Genomic DNA, 22,289 nt, shown 5'->3' with positions numbered 1-22,289 from the left:
GCCATTCTGGCTTCATGGCAGCCCTGTCCTGCCTGTGTCAAGGAGCCTAGGGAAGAAAATATTAGCCATTTTCAGCATCTGTCGTGAGTGGCTGCCTTTGCATCCCTCGAGAGCTCATAATTTGGAGGAATTACAGGCTGGGCAGTCAGAAAGAATGAAGTTGCCCTTTAGTGTGGCTGCTTTTGGTGGCCCGACACCAACACATACGCTCGTTCCTGTACCTATGCTTCCCACCTAATATCAGATGACCATCACACTCTTACCTTTGAAAATATGCTCTCCTTCGTAAAGTACAGCTGATTCAAAGTCTCACCTTGGAATATTCAGGATCCCTGGGCTGTTCTCATCTAGTCCGTGCTGATTCCATCTGGATGCTCTGTAACCTATGGAGAAATGTATCAAGGCAACCACCACCACGATGCACCATGTATGGGTCAAAAAAGGAGATGAAGGGAGAAGAAAGCAGGAAAAAATTAGTGATGATACAAGCCTCTATATTTTCACAAGGAGAAAAGTTGTAGGGCTGATTTCTGTATTGTTCAGGAGGGTCAAGTCTGTAGATCTAGCCTCCCTTTTCCACTTCCACGTCTCTGTTGAATTCAGCCAGCACGCCACCCTGCCAGGGCTCTGTACCTGATGGGATGACATAGATCCCCCTTCCCAAAAGTTCTGGGACCTTGGTGGCCATGTCTGGGTTCCTATAGTTCATGATGACTTTTACCCTTGGACCTGGCACTATTAGGAGACAGCTCAGGCGTCCCATTTGGCTCGTGTATTTCCAGAGAGCCCTCCGTTTGTAACAGCTGCCCTATTTCTCCTTGACAGTCAGGGGTCATCAAACCAACATTGCATCTGGCCGGCGCCACAGCTCATTAGGCTAATCTTCCACCTGTGGTGTCAGCACCCCGGGTTCTAGTCCCGGTCGGGGCTCCGGATTCTGTCCCGGTTGCTCCTCTTCCAGTCCAGCTCTCTGCTGGGGCCCGGAAAAGCAGTGGAGGATGGCCCAAGTGCTTGGGCCCTGCACCTGCATGGGAGACCAGGAGGAAGCACCTGGCTCTTGGCTTCGGATCGGCGCAGCGTGCCAGCCGTGGTGGCCATTTGGGGGGTGAACCAACGGAAAAAGGAAGACCTTTCTCTCTCTCTCTCACTGTCCACTCTGCCTGTCAAAAAAAAAAAAACAAAACAAAAAAAAAAAACAAAACAAAAAAAAACAAACATTGCCTCTTCCTTTTTCCCCATCTATTGCCCTAGGTATTTGGGAGCAACGATGTGTTACGTAGGACCAGTGGATTACACATTCAGTAGCCCAGTGACTGGTTTCTTTTCTGTGCTGTGTGTTCCTTGGAAGAAGTAGTATACATGGTGGACAGGGATGCTGGCAAAGAATGGCAGGTGCAGAAAGCAAGTCCAAACCCTGAGTAAGTGTCATATCAGTAAGGACAAGTGCTGATAGCTCATGGAAGGGCAGAGGGGCGGGGCTGAATACAGTCAATCTGCCACCAGGGGGCAGGCTAGTCCATCCAGAAAAGATGCACTGTTGCAAAGATGGTTCCTGCTTCCAGCAAGTTGGCCTTTGCCCCAGAGATAGGCAGTTTAGCCCTTCTGAAGGGAAGTCTGTGTTTTGAGTCTGTGGGTAGGATCCATCCCACCTTCATGGCTACTTTGCGTCCACGGAACAGTTGTAGGGGTGGCTGATTGATGGATCTCCACACAGCTGATCAGGTTGTCACCTGGCTTTCTTGTCGTCTTCCCCACTGCGGGGTGAGTACGCATCTGAGACACTTTTCTAGATGTCCATCAACACCCCTCCCTCTCGAGCCTCCTGTTACTACTTCTCCAATTTTGTTCCTTCTACTTTCACGATCTCCTACCCACTGGCGCATGTTCCAAATGCCTACAGTCACTAGGGTTGGACCAGGCCAAAGCCAGTAACTTAGAACTCAGTCCAGGTCTCCCACATGGGTGGCAGGGACCCAGCTATTTGAGCCATCACTGCTGCCTCCCAGGGTCTGCATTAGCAGGAAGCTGGAATTGAGCGCAGGGCTGGGACTGAAACTCAGGAACTCAGATGTGTGATGTGGTCGTCTCAAGAAGGGTTGTAATCTCTGTACCAAGTACCCAGCCCTAGACAAGTGTATGAGGAGGGAGTCCCCTCAGTTATAAAAAGGGAATTTAGGTGCTGGGCAGTCAAAATATCTCCACCCACCCAAGCCATCTTTCCCTATTGGTTTATTTTTTTTTTTTAGTAGCTGGAGTTATGGCACAGTGGGTTTAACTGCCACGTGCAATGCTATCATCTCGTATCGAAGTGCCACTTCGAGTCCCAGCTGCTCTGCTTCTGATCCAGCCCTCTGATAATACGCCTGAGCAGGTAGCAGAGGATGGCCCAACTACGTGGGCTCCTGCCACCCATGTGGGAGACCCGGATGAAGCCAGAACCCTGGCTTCACCTAGCCAGATTCTGGCTGTTCTAGCCATTTGGGGAGTGAGCCAATGGATGGAAGATCTCTTTCTCTCTTTCTGTCTTTCCTTCTCTCTCTGTCACTCTGCCTTTTAAATAAATATATAAAAATCTTAAAGTTTTTTAAAAAACTTCTTTATTTTTATTTATTGAAATGCAGAGAGACAGACAGAGATCTCTCATCTGCTGATTTACTTCCCAGATGCCCACAAAAACCAGGGCTGAGCCAGGCAATGCCAGGAGCCTGGAATGCAATCAAGGGCTCTTATGAGAGCTCAAGTACTTGAGCCATCACCTTCTGCCTCCCAGGGTGCACGTAGCAGGGACCTGGAGTCAGGGGCAGAGTCAAGACTCAAATCTCAGTACTTCAATATGGGATGTGGGTATCTCAAATGGCGTCGTTACTGCTGCACCAAACACTAGCTCCCCTCCTCTAAAAAATACAGAAAAATTTAAAGAACATGAAAATAAAATCTAATCCAATATCTCAGAAATAAAATATTATTAAAATTTAGGTGTGCTTCTTTTCACACTCCCGTCAATGAATATTTACTTTAAGAGAACATGTATTTCATGAGGTCAAGAGTGTCATCTGTTTTATTTGGCACTGGCTTGGCATTAAAAAAAATGAATGATTGCCTTTTAATTCTATTTTTTAAGATTTGTTTTATTTATTTTGAAAGGCAGAGTTACAGAGAAAGGAAGAGAGAGAGAGAAGTCTTCCATCTTCCAAATGGCCACACCAGCTGGGGCTGGGCCAGGCTGAAGCCAGGAGCCAGGAGCTTCTTCCAAGTCTCCCATGTGGGTGCAGGGGCTCAAGCACTTGGGTCATCTTTCACTGCTCTCCCAGGGACCTGGATTGGAAGTGGAGCAGCTGGGACTTGAACTGGGACCCATATGGGATGTAGGCACTGAAGGCGTCAGCTTAATCCACTACACCACAGTGCTGGCCCTGCTTTTTAGTTCTTAAACTAATATTGAAATCATTTTCCATTATCAATGAAAATTCTTCCTGCAGTCAGTTTTAATGACTAGGTAAGGTTTCATTTAATCAATGTTATATAGTTTGTAGTGAGCTGAGATCTGAGAGACAGCTGGGGCCTGCAGTGGCCTGTGTCACCTCCAGTCCCTTCCAAATCTGTCTGAAAGTGACAGCGTGTGTGACAAACTTGAATGTCCCACAGCCAATGTGGCCCAAAGCAACAAAGGTTAATTACAGGTCATGGATCAGAGCTCTAGACATAGATTCTTCTGTGGCAGGAGAACAAATTCGATCAATAAATGGTGTTTGCTTGCTTGATGGTGATGGTGGGTTGATGCCCTTCTAAACATTGTTTTCACAGCAGCTCTGTGCAGACTAATCCTCCAAGGTAGGAGCAGGCTTCCTGATGCTGGAGACACGCCGCAGCCTGCAGCAAGGCCTCTGATCTGTCACTTTCTTTCTGGGTGTGGCCTCTAACGATTTCATTCCAACACATTCTTGGCAAAGAAGGAAGGCACTAAATAACATCAAGAAGTGGGTAGATTTTTTTTTCCCCTTTAGATGTTGGCAGGAGGTATATAATACCCTGTTGGTAACCACAGCAACCCCTAGCTATTTACTTGAAAAACTTCAAACGGCCCAAGTCCTCGGACCCCTGCACCCGTGTGGGAGACCTGGAAGAAGCTCCTGGCTCCTGGCTTCTGATTGACACAGCTCCAGCCATTGCAGTGAACCAGCGGATGGAAGATCTCTCTCTCTCTCTTTCTCTCTCTCTCTCTGCCTCTGCCTCTCTATAACTCTGTTTTTCAAATAAATAAATAAATCCTTAAATAAAAAAATAAGGACTTCAAATGATTTCTCTGGGAGAGAGCTTCTTGGCACTCAGGAGGATGGGCATTTACTCGGCTTTCAAACACAGCCGTGCCAGCGCCAGAAGCGGGAAGGCGCTCTCAGCTCCTTCCACGGACTCTGGCTTCAGTTCTCTGTCATCTCGCCTTTTCGTCACAGGAGAGGAATATCTTACACCCAACAGCCATCTAACTGACTTTCCAGATTGATGGGCACTGCTTATCTGGGGGATGGGGAGAGAGAGAGAGAAATCCTACTCATTGGTTCATTCCACAGATTCTCATAATGGCTCTGGGCTAGGGGCTGGAGCCTGGAGCTGGAAACTCGATCCAGGTCTTTTTTCTTCTTTTTTAAAGGTTTATTTATTTACTTGAAAGTCAGAGTTACACAGAGAGAGAAGGAGAGGCAGAGAGTGAGAGAGGTCTTTCATCTGCTGGTTCACTCCCCAGCTGACCACAACAGCCAGAGCTGTGCGGATCTGAAGCCAGGAGTTTCTTCTGGGTCTTCCATGCAGGTGCAGGGGCCCAAGGACTTGGGCCATCTTCCACTGCTTTTCAAGGCCATAGCGGAGAGCTGGATTGGAAGTGGAGCAGCCAGAACTTGAACTGGGGCCCATATGGAATGCCGGCACTGCAGGCGGTGGCTTTACCTGCTGCACCACATCATGGGCCCCAATCCAGGTCTTTAATATGGGTACCAGGGACCTCACTACTTGAACCACCACTGCTGCCTCCCAGGGTCTTCATCATCAGGAAGGAGATGAGTTGGAGCTCAGGCACATCAGATATGGGACACAGGCATGCTAACTGGGTGTCTTAACCATAGGCCAAGTGGCCACCCCAGTGGGCACTCTTCACTCCTTCCAAACCACACATTAACAGATGCCCACAGTTGAATGCGCATAGCTGTTGACTACTTCTTGTGCACCCATGCACCCACCCCCTCATTTACCCACTGTGCTTATAAAGAATCAATTGTGTTAGCTCCCAAACCTCTTTATGCCATTTTTACCTATTAATACAATTAACTAATTAAACGAACTTACTGTTATGGGACCACTTGATTCAACAAATTGAACATCTACAACGTGCTAGACTTTGGTCTTTATATTTCAGTTAAACCAGTGAGCAAAGAAACAAAGATCCCTTTTTAAAAATATAACTTAAATTCTATGCAGAAATGTATAAGACCCAACAAATGTAAGCTGTTCAAAAGCTTTCGCTTAATTTAGTGTGGGTGAGACAACTGTAAAAAGATTGGGAGAAAATATTGCATTGCTCTGGAAGGAGTCCATGCTCATAATACTTCACAAGTATCTTTAAATTTTGTTCTGTTTAGAAGAAATCAAGACTAGAAGTATATGGGCTTGATTTATATGAGGAAAACAGAAGGAAGTCTGATCAGCAAACTCAAAGGAAGAACTTGGGACAACATCAAAAAATATTAACATATTTTACATTAAAATGAAGTACTTCAGGGAAATATTTATCTTTTTCTCTTTTTTTAAAAAAATTACTTGGGACATAGCCAGAAAGAGAGAGAGAGAGAGAGAGAGCGCTTCTATTCACTGAATCACTTTTCAAATGCCTGCAAATGGCCAGGGTCGGGCTGGTGCTGACGTCTCTCCCACCTAGGTGGTGGGAATCTAACTATTGGAGCTGTCATTGCTGCCTCCTATGGTCTTCATTAGCAGGAACTTGGAGTCAGGAGCCGGATGGGGCCTCAAGCCCAGGTGCTCCAGAGGGGGACATGGGAGTCTTAACTGCTAGAAGTAGCTTTTTTGATTGGCAACCAATGACTGGAACCGACTGGGCTGATGAAAGGGCTCTACTCTGCTGTTCAAGACTGCTTGTGTCAGCATCTCCATGAGCTGCAGTCCTGAGTCAGAGGTTCTAGGGTTAACTCTAGCAACCTGTAGTTAAATAAACTCCCTCCTCTGCAGGAGAGTCGGCTGCTGAGGGCAAACCCCCTGAGCCCTTCTTAGTCTGGACGTTAAAGTTGGGGATCAAGACTCAGGACCCCTTTGGATGGGAAGGCTCCATTCTGCTTTGAGAAGGTGAAATTTTTAGGAGTATTTTTTAAAAAATAAATATTTATTTGAAAGGCAGAGCTAAGAGAGAGAGAGAAGGGAGAGAGAGAGAGAGAGAGAGAGAGAGAGAAAGAGAGAGAGAGAATGAATCTTTCATTGACTGGTTCACTCCCCAAATGGCCACAATGGCTGGGTTAGGGTTAGGGTTCGGGTTAGGGTTAGGGTTAGGGTTAGGGTTAGGGTTAAAGCCAGGAGCCTGGAACTTCATCCTGGACTCTCACGTGGGTGCAGGGACCCAAGCACCTGGGCCATCTTCCACTGCTTTCCCAGGCCATAGGCAGGGGGCTGGATTGGTGGTGAAGCAGCTCAGTCTTGAACCAGTGCTCATATGGGATGCCAGCGCCGCAGGCAGTGACAACCTGCCGTGCTACAACACCGACCCCAAGGGGTCTTATTTTTAATTGTGTCATAAGAAACCTGGTATGAAAAAAAAAATGAAGTAATGTAAAAGAAATGTGCAACTCTTGGTGTCCAAACGTAGTAGACCGGTATCAAGGACACTAAGAAATGACCCTAGTTTTGAGTAGTTGAGACAGGGCCAGCACACGAATCACTAGGTTGGGGAACTAGAGAGCATAGAGTATTATTCATAAGAAAAAAATCGCATGCTACAGCTCCCAAGAGTGGTAAGGGGCTCAGGGTGACCACCTGTCTGCGCAGGACTAAGGGGATGACAGGGACATTGAAACTGAGGTAGTCCCAGCTTAACCTGGTCGGTTGGTCACTGGAGAAACGGACTGATTTGGGAGCAAGCATAGCCGGGAAAGGCTGTGTAGAGGAGGGTGACGTTGGATGACATTAACTTTAGAAGCCGGCACAGCAGTGAGGGCTGGGAGGGGACAGGGAGATTCTAACTCAGCAGAAGGTGTTGCTGCAAGAAGTGGGGGAGAGCTGCGTGGCTCTGCAAGCTGAAGCAGCCACCGCGTGCACAGCGCACACACACACCGCCCATCCAGCCTAATAAGCTTGTGTTTGCAGAAGGCGCCCAGCGTCTGCAGCACGCCCCCAAACCCAGATATTATTAGCCAGTTAGCACCACCTGAAAACAAATCTCAAGCCTGCAGTTCCAGCAGCCCTGGTTTCTCGCCTTTGTCTTCCACATAGCCGGATTCCTGCAGATTTCAGCACGAGCCTCTCCCTGGGCCTGGAGAGGCCACAGTGCATCCGGAGTATGTCAGGGGGATTTCAAACTGTCATGGGTTGGCTGCATTTCCCAGCAGTCGCTGTTGCTTTCCTGGGGAAGGACCGCTGAGTTCTTCTCTTGGTGGCCTGTCCACAGATCTCTTTGATATATGGATCTCATAGATGTTTAGTTTCCCACATGTGTAATATTATTGGCCATATGACATAACACAAAGGCACTTCAAAAAGTTTGTGGCGGGGTCAGCGCTGTGGCACAGTGGGTTAGCGCCCTGGCCTGAAGTGCCAGCATCCCATATGGGCACTGGTTCGAGAACCGGCTGCTCCTCTTCTGATCCAGCTCTCATATATGGCCTGGGAAAGCAGTGGAAGATGGCCCAGGCCTTTGGCCCCTGCACCCGCATGGGAGACCTGGAAGAAGCTCCTGGCTCCTGGCTTTGGATGGGCGCAGCTCCGGCCATTTTGGCTAACTGGGGAGTGAACCATCGGATGGAGGACCCCTCCCTCTCTCTCTCTCTCTGCCTCTCCTTTCTCTAACTCTGACTTTCAAATAAATAAGTAAATCTTTTTTTAAAAAAAAGTTTGTAGAGGGGCTCCCATTTGAGATGCTCGCGTCCCGTATGGTAGCACCTGGATTCAAGGCCTGGCTTCAATTCTTTTTTGTTTGTGTGTTTGTTTATTTTAAAGATGCATTTATTTATTTTGAAAGTCAGTTAGAGAGAGAGAGAGAGAGAAAGAGAGAGAGAGAATCTTCCATCCTCTGGTTCACTCCCCAGATGACCACAACAGGCCAGGCTGAAACCAGGAGCCACAAACTTGATCTGGGTCTCCCATGTGGGTGGCAGGGGCCCAAACATTGGGCCGTCTTCTGCTGCTTTTTCTGGGCCATTGGCAGGGAGCTGTAACGGAAGTGGAGCAGCTGGATATGAACTGGATGCATATGGGTCCCTGCCACCTGTGTGGGAGAGACTGCAATGGAGTTCCTGGCTCCTGGCTTTGATCTGGCTCAGCCCTGGTTCTTTGCAGTCATTTGGAGAGTGAACCAGCAGGTGGATAGCTAGCTAGCTAGCTAGCTAGCTAGATCTCTCCCTCTCTCCCTCTCTCTCACTGTCTTTCAAATAAAGAATTAAAAAAACTTCAAAAAAAGTCTGTGAAGACATGGAACAAACAGAGAAGTTTATTTTGGTGCAAAACAATATCTCAGTGCCTCCAGCTCTGTCCAGAGTGAGCCAGTGACTGGGAAGTGAGAGGGGAGGAGGCTGGGCCCCTACCACAGAGCCCGCTTCCTATTGGCAGGCAGCTTAAAGTGTGTCCAGGCAGGGCAACTCTGGGGACGGCTGGACTTCAGGAGCACTTGTGTGTGTACAGGGGCTCTTCAAAAAATTCATAGAGAACGGAATTAAAAGATCAGTTTATCTTGGTGCCAAACATTTTGAAATGCACACCTATAAGAAGTCTTTAAAAAGTTCATGGAAAATGTGTTATGAAAAAAACTATGCATGCATTTTGACACCAAAATAAACTTATTTTCCCCTTAGAGGCAAAGACACACACACACACACACATGCACACACACAGGCACAGGGGGCAGGTATATTCTGTCTGCTGCTTCACTCCCCAGATGCCCTGAACAGCCTGAACGACTGGGGCTGAAAGAAGTTAGGGGCCTGGAACTCAATCCAGGTCTCCTATGTGGGTGGCAGGGCCCCAGCTCCTTGAGCCTTGACTTCTGCTTTCCAGGGTCTGCATTAGCAGGAATTGGGGTCAGGAGACGGAGCTGGAACTCAAACCCAGGCACCCCAATAAGGGTCGTGGGTGTCTTAACCTATGTCTTAACTGCCGGACCAAACACTCACGCCTTAACTTATCTTTGAATTCAATTTTCAATAAACTTTTTGATGTCCCTGTTGTAGAGCAGTGAGAACTTGCGTGTGTGTATGTCTGTGTGTGTGTGTGTGTGTGTAGTAGTTATATACATGTGTATGTACACACTTGTATGTGTGCTTACGTGTAGGGGGATGGGAACGTGTGTGTATGATGTGTATGTGTGTGCACGTGTGGAGTAGGTTTCTATGTGTGTATTATATATTCTTATGTGTGTTTCCATGTGTGTGGGAGGACAGATATTTCTGATGTGTGTGTGCATGTGTAGACAGGTTATATACATGTGTATGTATATACTCATGCATGTTTGTGTATGGGAGGATGGGAATGTATTTATGATGTGTGTGTCTGTGCATATGTGGAGTAGGTATATATATGTGTGTGTGTATTTGTGTGTGTAAATAGGAATGCATGCATATGACATGTGTGGAGTAGCTATATATGTATGTATGTGTAGACTTGTATGTGTGTTTGTATGAGGGGAGGGAAATGTGTGTATGATGTGTGTGCACACGTGTGTGTATATGATGTATGTGTGTGCCCATGCACACAGCCTTTAGAAGGAGCGCCAGACCAGAGCCGTTCTCTGGGCCACAACAGAAGCACAGGCTCTGGCCAGTCCCTGAGTGTGCGTGCACAGGGTGGGTGAGTGTGCGGGGGATGGGAGGAAGGGACGTGGCAAGGCTCAGAGCACAGGCTGGGTGATGACCCTGTTTCCATGCCTGGGCGTGCCTCCGACCGTCCCCCCTCTGCTGGTTAGCGTGGGGCAGAGGGATTACAGGCTCATTTCCCTGCTGATGTCATGGGTCTCAGAGATCCTGCCAGGCTGCGCATCTGCTGCAAGCCGCTCTCCGGGCCATTGTTGCTGAACTGTGGCAGTGACACCCGAACCCTGGGCATTGCAGATCTCCATGAGAAAGCCCGAGAGTCCCCCTGGAGCTGTGCTCCTCTGGGTGGTCCTGCCCAATTCCAGAGCGTCTCTGGGTCACAGAGACAGACAGAAAGGTGGGTATCACTTTTTTTTAAACTTATTTGAGAAGGAAGCAGGGGCCCAAGGACGTGGGCTACCCTCTGCTGCTTTCCCAGGCGCTTCAGTAGGGAGCTGGATCAGAAGTGAAGGAGCCGGGACTTGAACCATTGCTCCGATAAGGGATGTTTGCATCTCGAGAGGAGGTTTAACCCACTACCCCCGCATGCCAGCCCCCATACACTGCTGCACAACTTACCCAATATGGTCTTAAGAAAAGGAAGAGATATAAATACGGGTTCAGAGCTGTCTAAAAGTAACATCATTCTTCTCTCTTATGTTAGCCACATTGTATACAGTAGAACCGCAACTGCCACAGCGTATGCAGTAAGCCCTCCACAACTGCAGGCTTTCATTGAGAGTTCAACTGACTGTAGCTCAGAAAATAAGCGAATGAAAGTCTGCCCTGAACACATATGGGCTTCTTGCCCCCTCCTTCTCCTTGTTCCGCAAACAATACGGTGGAACGCAAAACAGCATTACAATGTAGAAGGCATCAGTAGCAGTCTACAGACGAATTAAAGTGTGTGGGGTGTGTGCATGAGTTATCTGCAGATTCTAAGCTATTTTATATAAAGGGCTCGAGTCACCTGGATTTGTGTACCCTTGTGGGATCCTGGAACCCATTCTCCATGGATACCAAGGGACCACCGGTGCCTGTGTGACCACACGTAGACATTTCTCCGGTTGGAAAGTTCTTGTCACCTCCGACAGGACCCCAGAGCAGTTGGCCTCTGGCCCCTGGCTTTTCCTGCCTTTGAAATGGTGGCTTCCCCAGTCTGCAGTGAGCCCAATGCTGATCACCTCCGATTCATCTTTTCCTCTATGTGCTTCATTCCTTTCTTTCACTTGTGTGTGGACAAAGACACAAAGAACTAAGGGATGATTTTTTTTTTTTTGAAAACAGTTTTATTTAACAGGCAGGATTACAGAGGGAGGGGAGGGAGAGATGGAGAGAAGGAGAGAGAGAGAGAGAAGAAGAAGAGGAGGAGGAGGAGGAAGAAGAAGAAGAAGAAGGAAGAGGAGGAGGAGAAAGAGAGAGAAAGGAGGAGAGAGAGAAGGAGGAGAGAGAGAGAGAAAGGAGGAGAGAGAGAAGGAGGAGAGAGAGAGAGAAAGAATCTTTTCCATCTGCTGGTTCATTCCCCAAATGGCCACAATGACTGGGGCTGGGCCAGGTTTAAGCCAGGACCCAGGAGCTTCTTGGTGGTTTCCCACGTGGGTGCAGGGGCCCAAGCATTGGGATCCTCTGCTGCTTTCCCAGGCACATTAGCAGGGAGCTGGACTGGAAGTGGAGCAGCCGGGACTTGAACCAGCACCCATATGGGATGCTGATGTCTCAGGCAGAGGCTTAACCCACTGTGCCCCAGCGCCAGCCCAATGGATGATCCTTTTGCAAAAACTTCCTTTACTCCTTTGCAGTCTGCAGAGCCACTCCATGTTTTCCCAACAGGCATTTTAGAAGAAGGAGTTTCACATACCTGTCTTCCTTCTAAGCATCACCAACCTGAAGGATCAGAGCTATCAGGGAGGACTTTGCACCTCAAAGCAAATAGTCTCCACCTGCATTGTCCAAGACAGTAACCAATGGCCTTATGTGGATCTTTAGTACTTAGTAAAAAAAAGTACTTTTTTTAGTAGTATTTTTTTTTTTGCAGATTCATTTATTTGTTCAAAAGAGAATGAGAGCGAGAGAGAAAGAGGTCTTCTATCTGCTGGTTCACTTTCCAAATAACTGCAACAGCCAGAGCCGGGCCATGCTGAAGCCAGGAGCCAGGATCTCCATTCTCCCACATGGATGGCAGGGGCCCACACATGCACGCCATCCTCTGTTGTCTTCCCAGGCTTGTTAGCAGCAAGTTGGATCAGAACCCAGGTAGCCAGGACCCAAACAAGCACTGTGATACAGGCTGTCGTCCTCTTAAGCAGTAGCTTAACCTGCTACGCCACAACACTGACCCCACCAGAATACTTTAAATGGGACTAGGGTGAATGAGAACCCACCTTTTCAGTTTTATTTAATTGTATTTAAGCAGCCACATATGACTGCTGGCTGCAGTAGTGAGTAAGGTGGTGATGGAACATGGATATCCCCAAGGCTTTCCTCTCCCAAATCCCAGGCGCACCCCCGCCTCCCTCTCTAGGCTCCAAAGCAAACCCTCAGCTCCCTGCCTACAATTCCTGCAGCTGACTCCTTCCCACCGCTGGCAGGAGAGGGGGTTGGGCAGGGCTCACTGAAATGTCAGTACTACGGGTGAGAAAATTCCAGATCTGTGCCAAGCATTTTCTCTGTTGACACAACAGGTCTACCTGCTTCTGCACGGTTTGGTTTCAGCTAAACTCTGAAATGAGATGCCTGCGTCGTAGGTGGATCATATTTCTATTTCAATTTAATGCACGTTTACACTAATGTAAGTTTCTAGAGTTAAGTGTACTTAAAGTACTATATGATCAACATCTTAGGAGAAAGCCTGTGGAAATTACAGTTACGTAACCAGAGAAAAATCTGAAGAGTTCTGAGTTTGCCCAGAAGAAAGCAACTCAGGCTGTGCTGAAGTTTCCAGCGGAGGTCCCTTCTCTTCAGGACGGAATGATCTGACTTTAATTGGGTGATGTCGGCCAAGACCCAGGATGGGGGAGATATTGGGGAAGGATCGGTTCACACAAAGAGGATCCCGGAAGAACCAAGGTTCAGGAAATTTCCAGGGTGGCGTAAAGAGAGCTCAGACTTTTTAGCAGAAGTCAAAGGCAGGGGCCAGTGCTGTGGCATAGCTGGTAAAGCTGCCGCCTACAGCGCTGGTATCCTATATGGGCACTGGTTTGAGTCCTGGCTGCTCCACTTCTGATCCAGTTCCCTGCTAATGTGCCTGGGAAAGTCTCTGGGCCCCTGCACCCACAAGGGAGATGCAGAAGAAGCTCCTGGCCTAGCCCCGGCTGTTGTGGCCATTGGGAAGTGAACCACCAGGTGGAAGATCTCTCTCTCTTTTTCTCTCTCTGTAACTCTGCCTTATAAATAAATAAAACAAATCTTAAAAAAAAGAAAAGAAGTCAAAGGCAAGTCTTATGCCCCGAAAGGAGGAAGTGAGGGAGGAAGTGGCTAGAAATAGGGGGTAGACAATGCTGTATCCTGGGAGAAAGTCAAAGCACCCAGGAGAGCTCATTAGGAAAGCAAGGTAGATGGGACCTACCCAGACTACGTGCAAGGGAACAGCTGCCGAGTTGGGGGCAGAGTCCTTGGATACAGCAGGAAGAGGTAGCCCAAGTGGTGTCCATACCTCACACAAATGAAGGGGTCATCCTGCATGTGTTCTTCTGTCCCACTTGGTCATCTCCACCCACCATAACTAAATACCAGACCAAGTGGCTTAAACCACCATAACTAAATACCAAACCAAGTGGCTAAAACAATAGGAATTTATTTTCTAACAGCTCTGGAGGCTGGGAAGTTCAAGGTCAAGGTGCTGGCCAAATTGGTTTCTGGTGAGGGCCTGCTTACTGGCTTGCTGATGGTGAAGTGACCCCCTTGTCAGTTGGGACCCAAGGGTCCATCTCGAGAAAGCACTCCCCACCGTGAGATCATGGTCTAAAACTTAACTATGGTCTAACACTAAGACAAACATAGTACACCTCATCCTGCTTGGCAAAACACAGAAACTCCCTAGCAGGATCGCTCAAACTTAAACAGATAGGTTGCACCTGTATTAATGTTTAGATTGTAATTTGTCTATTGTCAAGATTGTAATTGATATTAGTTTCACATAGGTTTTAGGTCAGCTTGACCCTAGCAACCATGTATTCCCCTTCCTGTCCTTGTAGTTTTTGCCAAAATCCTATTGCTTTGGACTTCAGGGTCGAGAATTCTTTAGGGCATGAGCCCGCTCTCCACCACCAGCAATAAAGGACCGCCAAGTTTTATCCATGTGTGGTGCTCCTGTTTGCACTCGTTCAGGCACAACAATGGCTGCCTTCTCACCACATCCTCAGAGAGCAGAAATGGAGATGGAGACAGAGATAGAGACAGAGGATGGAGAGACAGATATCTCTTCCATTCCTCTTCCTACAAGGACACTAATCCCATCATGAGGACCTGACCCTCGTAACCTCATCTAAATCTAGTTACTTCCTGAAGGTTGCGCTGGAGTTGCCACTTGCAGAATTGAAGTCTTCTGCCTTTTCCTCTTCCATGTTCCTTTGTGACGCTGGGTCGGCTCACTGTTAAATTCTCCAATGATACCCACCAAGCCCTAGATAAGGCCAGGGCCATGACGATGAGTGTGGCAGAGCCCTTGTTTCTAGGAGCTTATAGTCTTGGAAGGAATAAGGCAAGTACAGGATATAAATCTGGGACTCTGGTCTCAGTTTTGGCTGTGACTGTAACTCACTAGATGGCAAGAACAATGACACTCCAATGTGGGGGGCATGGTTCCCTACCAGGGCTTGCAAAGGAGGTTTTGTAAACCGACCTGAAGACCCCAGGTGGCCACCCAGCTGCAGCCTCCATACAAAATGCCAGAGAGACTCAGAGTTGGAGATGAGAAAGCAGGGTTCTTTGAAGTGAAATGGGGGCCATGGAAGAAGTCTTACCCCTCCATGGAAGGAGGGCAGTGTGCCACCTTCCTTCCTCAGGTCTGTGAGGGTTGCTTAAAGACATCTTTTGGAGAGCCTGATAGGTGTCCCCGGGAGCTTAGTTTACCTGAGGTACCCAAGTCTGATTGCACCTGTGGATTCTCAAGGGCAAGACCAAGGTTGCAGACAAGAGGGCTGTGTGTCTTCCTTTCCACGGACACAGGCCAAAGATGCATGTTCTCTGTGGGCCAAAGGTGGGTCACGTGAGAGACCCTGCAGGGTTGCCATAGAGGATTTGCAGAGCAGGCAGAAGCCAGCGGTGTTGCTGAAGGAAGGCACCAGGGGAAAGCTCCTTCATGACCAACCAGAGGGAATCAAGGCGTGGGAAGTGAGGAACTTCCCTAGTTATGCGGGGCAGGAGGGAAAGGTGGGAAGAAGTTGACTTTCTCCATGAGTCGTGGCCAGGGCAAAACCGACATCAGCTGGCTGCTTACCCCTGCCCCTGTCCTTGATTCTAACCAGGGAGAGGTCAGAGGTTAACCATGGAGAAGTTAGAGGTGCAGCCAGCAAGGTGGGGCAAAGAGTGGAGAGCCCAGCGTGCCTGCGAGAAAGGCTTGGGCTGACCTCTGGGGATCTGATGAGCCCGTGGGCTGCACGCTGTGGAGTGGATGCCTCACCTGCCAATGGGCGGGAGCTACTGCCATTGGGTTTTCTGAGTTCGCCTGGCAGCAGGCGGGCCGGGTCCACGGCAGGGTCAGAGGACACCGCTTTCTCGTTACATCTCACTGTGGGTTGAATGCGTCCCTTCAGAAGCTGGGGTTGGAAGCTTGGTCCCCAGTCGGGAGGCAGGGCTGAATGGGAGGTGTTCAGCTGATGAGGCCCCACCGTCCTGCGTGGATTCTTGCAGACTAAGCAGGGCTGCCAGCTGCCAGCCCGGCCTCTTGCTTCCACCACACATTGCCTTAGGCAGTGCTGCGACCCAGCCCGAAGGCCCTCATCACAGGCCTGGTGCTCGATTCCAGACTTCCCGGCGTCCAGATCTGTGAGAAAGAGAGCTCTGCTCGTTATGGACAACCCGGTCTCGGGGATCCTGTTATAGCAACACAAAATGGACTAAGACGTGCCTAGTGAACTCCCCTCACTCAAGTACCAGTTACAGAAACACCAATGACCTTGGCAGAATTTTATAACACGCCTGTTCCTCATGCTCCCAACACTAACCTACCAGGCACCTGCTGTGTGCCAGGCTCTGACCTGGCCTCTGGGGAACAGAAGGGAACAAGCACAGGCAGGGCTCTGGCCCGCGGCACAGTGAATGGTCAGGTCAGGGAGACACATAGGATTTGAGGAGGGAAGAAGCCTCACGGGGGTGGAGTGGAAAGAAGGAATGCTCCATGGGAGAGAGATGCCAGGGCTGGGTCATGCAGGGGCTGTCAGAGCTGGGTGGGCAGCAGCAGCCTGGGGTCTCCCAACAGAATGGCTGGTGTCCAGCACATGGTGGAAGAGAGCGGTCAGTTTCGTTGAGAGCATGGCATGTGTAAAGGACCAAATGCACCTGCTCCCATTGAGATGAAGGAGAACAGATTAAGCAAATCCATGGAGACAGGCAGCCAGCCAATGAGGGGAGAGAGAGGAGTGCAGAGTGACTGCTAATGAGGACAGGCCCTCTTTGGGGGTGGCAGTGACACTTTTCTAGAATTAGGTCGTGGTGATGTGTTCATTAAATATAGTAAAACCATGGAACTGTACACTTTACGTGGGTGAGTCGTGTGCTGTGTGAATTATATCTCACATTAGCTGTCAGAAAGGGAGAATGTAGGCACAGCAAAATACGCGCAGAATGGCTAGTCCATAGGAAATCCGGAACCTGGCAACACTGAACGCTAGGACATCGAGGGGGCGTTGGTAAGCAGGGAAAGTCAGAGGACGGCTGGCGGAGGTGCAGGTGTTTGCTCTGGGAGGCAGGAGGGAACGCGCTGAATGAGAAAGGAGAAGAATGGACTCTGACAAACTCCACCTGCGTGAAGTGTTACTGTGGGGCGGTGGCTTTGCAGGCGTGACGTTTACGACAGTAGGTTGTACTGCTCCTGTGAACGCTCTTCTGAATGGATGACAGGCTTAAAGACACAGGAGAAGGTGGGGAGAGGAGGGCAAAGGACAGAGGGGACAGGGAGATACATGGGGAAGGGTGCGGCGTCCTGAGCTCCAAGCGAGACACCAGGAAGGGCATGTAGGTGAGAGTTATTGAAAGAGATGACAGAGCCGGCGCCACGGCTCACTAGGCTAATCCTCTGCCTGTGGCGCCGGCACACCGGGTTCTAGTCCCGGTCGGGGCGCCGGATTCTGTCCCGGTTGCCCCTCTTCCTAGTCCAGCTCTCTGCTGTGGCCAGGGAGTGCAGTGGAGGATGGCAGCCGCATGGGAGACCAGGAGAAGCACCCTGGATCCTGGCTTTGGATCAGTGTGGTGCGCCGGCCGCAGCGGCCATTGTGGGGGTTGAACCAACGGCAAAGGAAGACCTTTCTCTCTCTCTCTCTCTCTCTCTCTCTCACTGTCCACTCTGCCTGTCAAAAAAAAAAAAAAAAAAAAAAAGATGACAGGGAGTCAGAGAAGGTTCTTGAACGGACAGCGAGGGGGTGAGAGGGGTGGCTCAGGAAGGGGTCTCGGCTCTGCGTGCAGGGGTGCGTGAGGCCAGCAAGGGGCAGGAGACAGACAGAAGCCCCAGGAAAATGCTGACAGGGTCTGGGCGTACCTGGTGAGCAGTGGGGTTGGGGATGCCAGAGGAAGAGGTGGTGCCCAAGGAGCACTCAAACCTGGCAGAACGTGAGAGCTGGGTTAGCAGAAGATGGAGAGCGCAGGAGGCGGGGCTGGGACGAAGGGAACATGAGCAGGGCAGCTTTGGATGCGCACGGAGTGGAGGAAGTGATGGTGCTACACAGCGAGGGATCTCAGGAGATTCACATCATAGCTCTTGGCAAATTGTAGGTTCTTGGGTAACGACAGGGCCTTTCCAAAGTCTTCTGGGGGCCTGGCTCCTGGAGGAAGCTGCCTCTGCCAGGTAGGCCCAGCCCTCCCGGCTCCCAGGCTGATCTGCCTCCCAGACGCCAATGAACTCCTCAGGGGCTGAGCCTGGGGCCCTGTCGTGCACACTGGACAGTCTCCCTGAGTGTGTTCCTCTCAGACATTCTGGCTCCTCACTGCCCACCTCCCTGGGCACTGCCCTGGCATGAGAAAGCCCAGGGCATGGTCCCCAGGGGCAAAGGCTCCTAGGCGAGGGCATGGAAGATGAATGTGTATCTTCTGCTCCAGGTGGGAGGAGCAGGTGTGCAGGTGCCCAAGGTGGGAGGTGGAACACTAGGGAGAGTCCAAGAGGTAGACAAAGACCAGATCATTCTAGTGATTTGGACTTGATCCTTTGCCTTAAGAGTAACTGAAGCTGTTGAGGGTTTTGAAGTGGCTGAGTGGGTTTCCTTCATGCCAAGACTTTCAGTCTTTTCATGTACATAATCTCATTTAATTTCCTCAGTGGCTCTGTGGGGGAGCTGTGCCTCCCTCCCTCCCTCCCCTCTCCCTCCCTCCCTCCCTCCCTCCCTCCCTTCCTTCTATGCATCCATCCATGCAAATCATCCAACAGTATTTTTTAAACTGAAGTTTAAAAATGCCACTCATTGTATGTATGCCTGTTCAATAGATAGATGAAGAAACATTAGAGTTCTTACTCCAAGGGTCGAATCAGTTCCTAAAAGGCTGTAAGTAGAAGGAGGCATGAACCGAAGTCAAACCCAGGAGAGCAGAATCCAGGGCGTGGACTTGTGTGTGGAGCCGGAGGCATGGTTTTACCAAGCCCCCCTCTTGGGGTGGGTCTGCCAGTCTGGTTATGTCCTGAAAGCTGAAGGTTGGGGAAAGTTGGGGTCGTGGAAGATGAATTGATGTTGGGTAGAAGAGAGCATTGGCGAGGTGGCTACAGGTGGGGTGAAGAGGATAAAAGGCACATGTGTGAATGAGCTTGGCACACCTGGCACTGGTCGTTTCTCTGCTTGCTTTCTTGCCAAAAAAAAAAAAAATGCGAACTCTGATTTCATTTTTGGGATAGGGGAGGAGGTGGATAACAAGGAATTTAGTTCCCTTGGATGAATCGTGATTGGTTTTTAAGCCAAGTATGGCTAAGCTATTACCACTTGCCAGGTACTCACTTTGCTACCCATTTTGTAGCTAATGGGAATCATGAGACTATGTTTTTAGTGCAAAAAAAGGGAAGGCTGTTGAGGGTTTATGGGGGAAACACACACACACACACACACACACACACACACGTATTTGATAGATAGAAAGAGTTCTCACCTGCTGGTTTACCCCCAAATGCCCACAATGGTCCCAGCTGGGGCCAAGCAGGGAGCTGGAACTCAATCCAGGAATCCCATGTAAGTGCCAGGAGCCCAGTCACTTGAGCCATCTCCCCTGCCTCTTAGGGTGTGCATTAGCAGGACATGGGAGCGAGAAGAACTAGGGTTGGGACCCATGAACTCCAATATGGAATGTGGGTGTCTAAGCAACATCTTAACGGCTGCACCAAACACCTGTCCCTGTGAGAAATACTTCTGTTTCCCCAGGCAGAAGGCAGGAACGGTAAAGGGAAGGTCCTCTGTTACCTGCCTGCTCACAGCATCTTTTTTTTTTTTAAGATTTATTTATTTATTCGAAAGTCAGAGTTAAACAGAGAAAGAAGGAGAGGCAGAGAGAGAGAGAGAAAGAGAGAGGTCTTCCATCCACTGGTTCACTCCCCAGTTGGCCGCAACGGCCAGAGCTGCACCAATTTGAAGTCAGGAGTCAGGAGCTTCTTCTGGGTCTCCCATGTGGGTGCAGGGGCCCAAACACTTGGGCCATATTCTACTGCTTTCCCAGGATATCAGCAGAAAGCTGGATTGGAAGTGGAGCAGCTGGGTCTCGAACTGGATGCTGGAACTACAGGCAGTGGCTTTACCTGCTACACCACAACGCCGGCCCTCGAAGCATCTTGACTTGGAATGCAGTCATGAATCGTGGAGTTGTGGCAATCATCTTGTGACCATGATGAAGCAACAAACACAAAGAGAAAAGCCAGAAAACAGGGGGGTATTTGAATGCCAAGAGTGAGGTTCTTCATGAGACTGGCAGCTGAGCTAATGGCAGCAAGAGCTCTCCTACAGAGTTCTTTTTTTTTTTTTTTTCTTTTTTTTGACAGGCAGAGTGAACAGTGAGAGAGAGAGAGACAGAGAAAAAGGTCTTCCTTTGCTGTTGGTTCACCCTCCAATGGCCGCCGCGGCCGCCATGCTGTGGCCAGCACACTGCACTGATCCGATGGCAGGAGCCAGGTGCTTATCCTGGTCTCCCATGGGGTGCAGGGCCCAAGCACTTAGGCCATCCTCCACTGCACTCCCTGGCCACAGCAGAGAGCTGGCCTGGAAGAGGAGCAACCAGGACAGAATCCAGCACCCCGACCGGGACTAGAACCCGGTGTGCCGGCGCCGCAAGGCCGAGGATTAGCCTAGTGAGCCGCGGTGCTGGCCCATACAGAGTTCTTAAACTGTAAAAAAAAAAAAAAAAAAAAAAAAAAAAAAAAGTAAGGCTGTAGGAGTACAGTCTTTCATTACCTGTAGCTGACCATATGTTGGCGACTTCCGGTGGCGAGGAGCTGAGAAAGAGAAGTGACCCTGACTGTTGGGAGGGGTGATGAGTAAGGAACCTTGTCATGTTTTCTAATTGTTTTCCAGGTCGTAAATCTTGAAGACAGTCACTTTTTCTGTTCTGCTTCCCCTCCTGTGGGTGCTCTTTTAATCTCTCTCTTTCCTCGAGCCCACGTTAATTCCACATGCTCAGTAACTGTTTTATTTTGAATAAAGAACGCCCCTTCATTGATTCCCATTCTACTTCTAAAGATACCAGACGTGTTCATTCTCTCGCTCTGCCTTGCAAGTACATGAAAATAAGCGAGCATTTGAAAAATCCCCTATGCAGAATAATTTCAAGTAATTTATGTAACTGTTTGTGCTCTAAGAGCAGGCATAATTCCTCCACTCTGGCAGTATGGACTGCACACAGTGGCTTCCTTCCAGAAAGCATGTTTAGGAAGCAAGAAAAATCACTCAACAGCGGAGAGGTTAATCCAGTAAGGTAAGTCTTGTCGGTTGTCTGTAGCCCTGACCTGATGTGATGAGAATGGCATTTTATCTCTCTGGTTTCCTTTCCTACACCATAATTCTGTCCAGTCATGACACAAAGATCAGACAACCCCAAATTGAGATACGTTCTAAAAACTTCATTATCAGCAGACCTCAAAGCCACTGAGGTCAGGACGAGTGTCCGGCCCAGCCATCAACATGCTGGTTGGGATGCCCACATTCCAGACAGAGGTGCCTGGGTTCCAGTGTCAGCTCTGCTTCCAATCCCAGCTTCCTGCTAATGGACACCCGGGGAGGCAGTGGGTGATGGTACAAGGGGTTGGGTCCCTGCCACCCAAAAGGGAGACTCAGATTGAGTTCTGGGCTCACAGCCTTGGCCTGGCCCAGCCTGGACTGTTGCAGGCATTTGAGGAGGGAGTCAGCAGATGGAATATTCTCTTTCTCTCTGTCTTCCAAATAAATAAATATTTTTTAAAAATTAGGTTATTGAAGCCATCAAAACAAGGAACAGTTGAGTCTGGTAGCTAAATACAAGACGTCTAAAGAGAAGTGGTGACTAAATTATAGTGTGGTATCCTAGATGGGAAGAGGGCTAGGACACAGGCAAAAACAAAGAAAATCTGAATTAATCATTTAATAATAATTAATAATAATAAATCAATAATTTAATAATAACAACAATATTGATTCATTAATTATTCATTAATTGATTGATTCATTCACTCATTGTGGTAAATTTGCCACACTACTGTAGGAGGTTAATAATGGGGAAAGTGAGAATGAGGTTTATGGCAATTTCCTGTATTGTCTTCACATACTTTCTGTAACCTAAAGCTATTTTACTATTAAATATTTATTTTTACCAGTGACACCAATATCAAGGATGCGAGGCCCAATCTCCAATCCTCCAGATATTAAAAGGATCATTTTATTAACTTTATGCCAATATATTTCGTAACTTTGATGAAAAGAACAATGTTAAAAGAAATAGGAAACTTAGAAAGCCCTATGTCTATTAAGGAAATTTAGTCACTAGTTAAAAATTTTCCCACAAAAAAACCTTGAGGTCCAGTTACCTCCCAATTTGGTAGAATTGGGAAATTCTATGAGGCATTTAAAGAAAAAGATAAAGCCATTC

This window comes from Oryctolagus cuniculus, chromosome 4, assembly GCF_964237555.1.
Source record: "Oryctolagus cuniculus chromosome 4, mOryCun1.1, whole genome shotgun sequence".
NCBI lineage: Eukaryota > Metazoa > Chordata > Mammalia > Lagomorpha > Leporidae > Oryctolagus > Oryctolagus cuniculus.
This window is presented reverse-complemented; position numbering follows the sequence as displayed.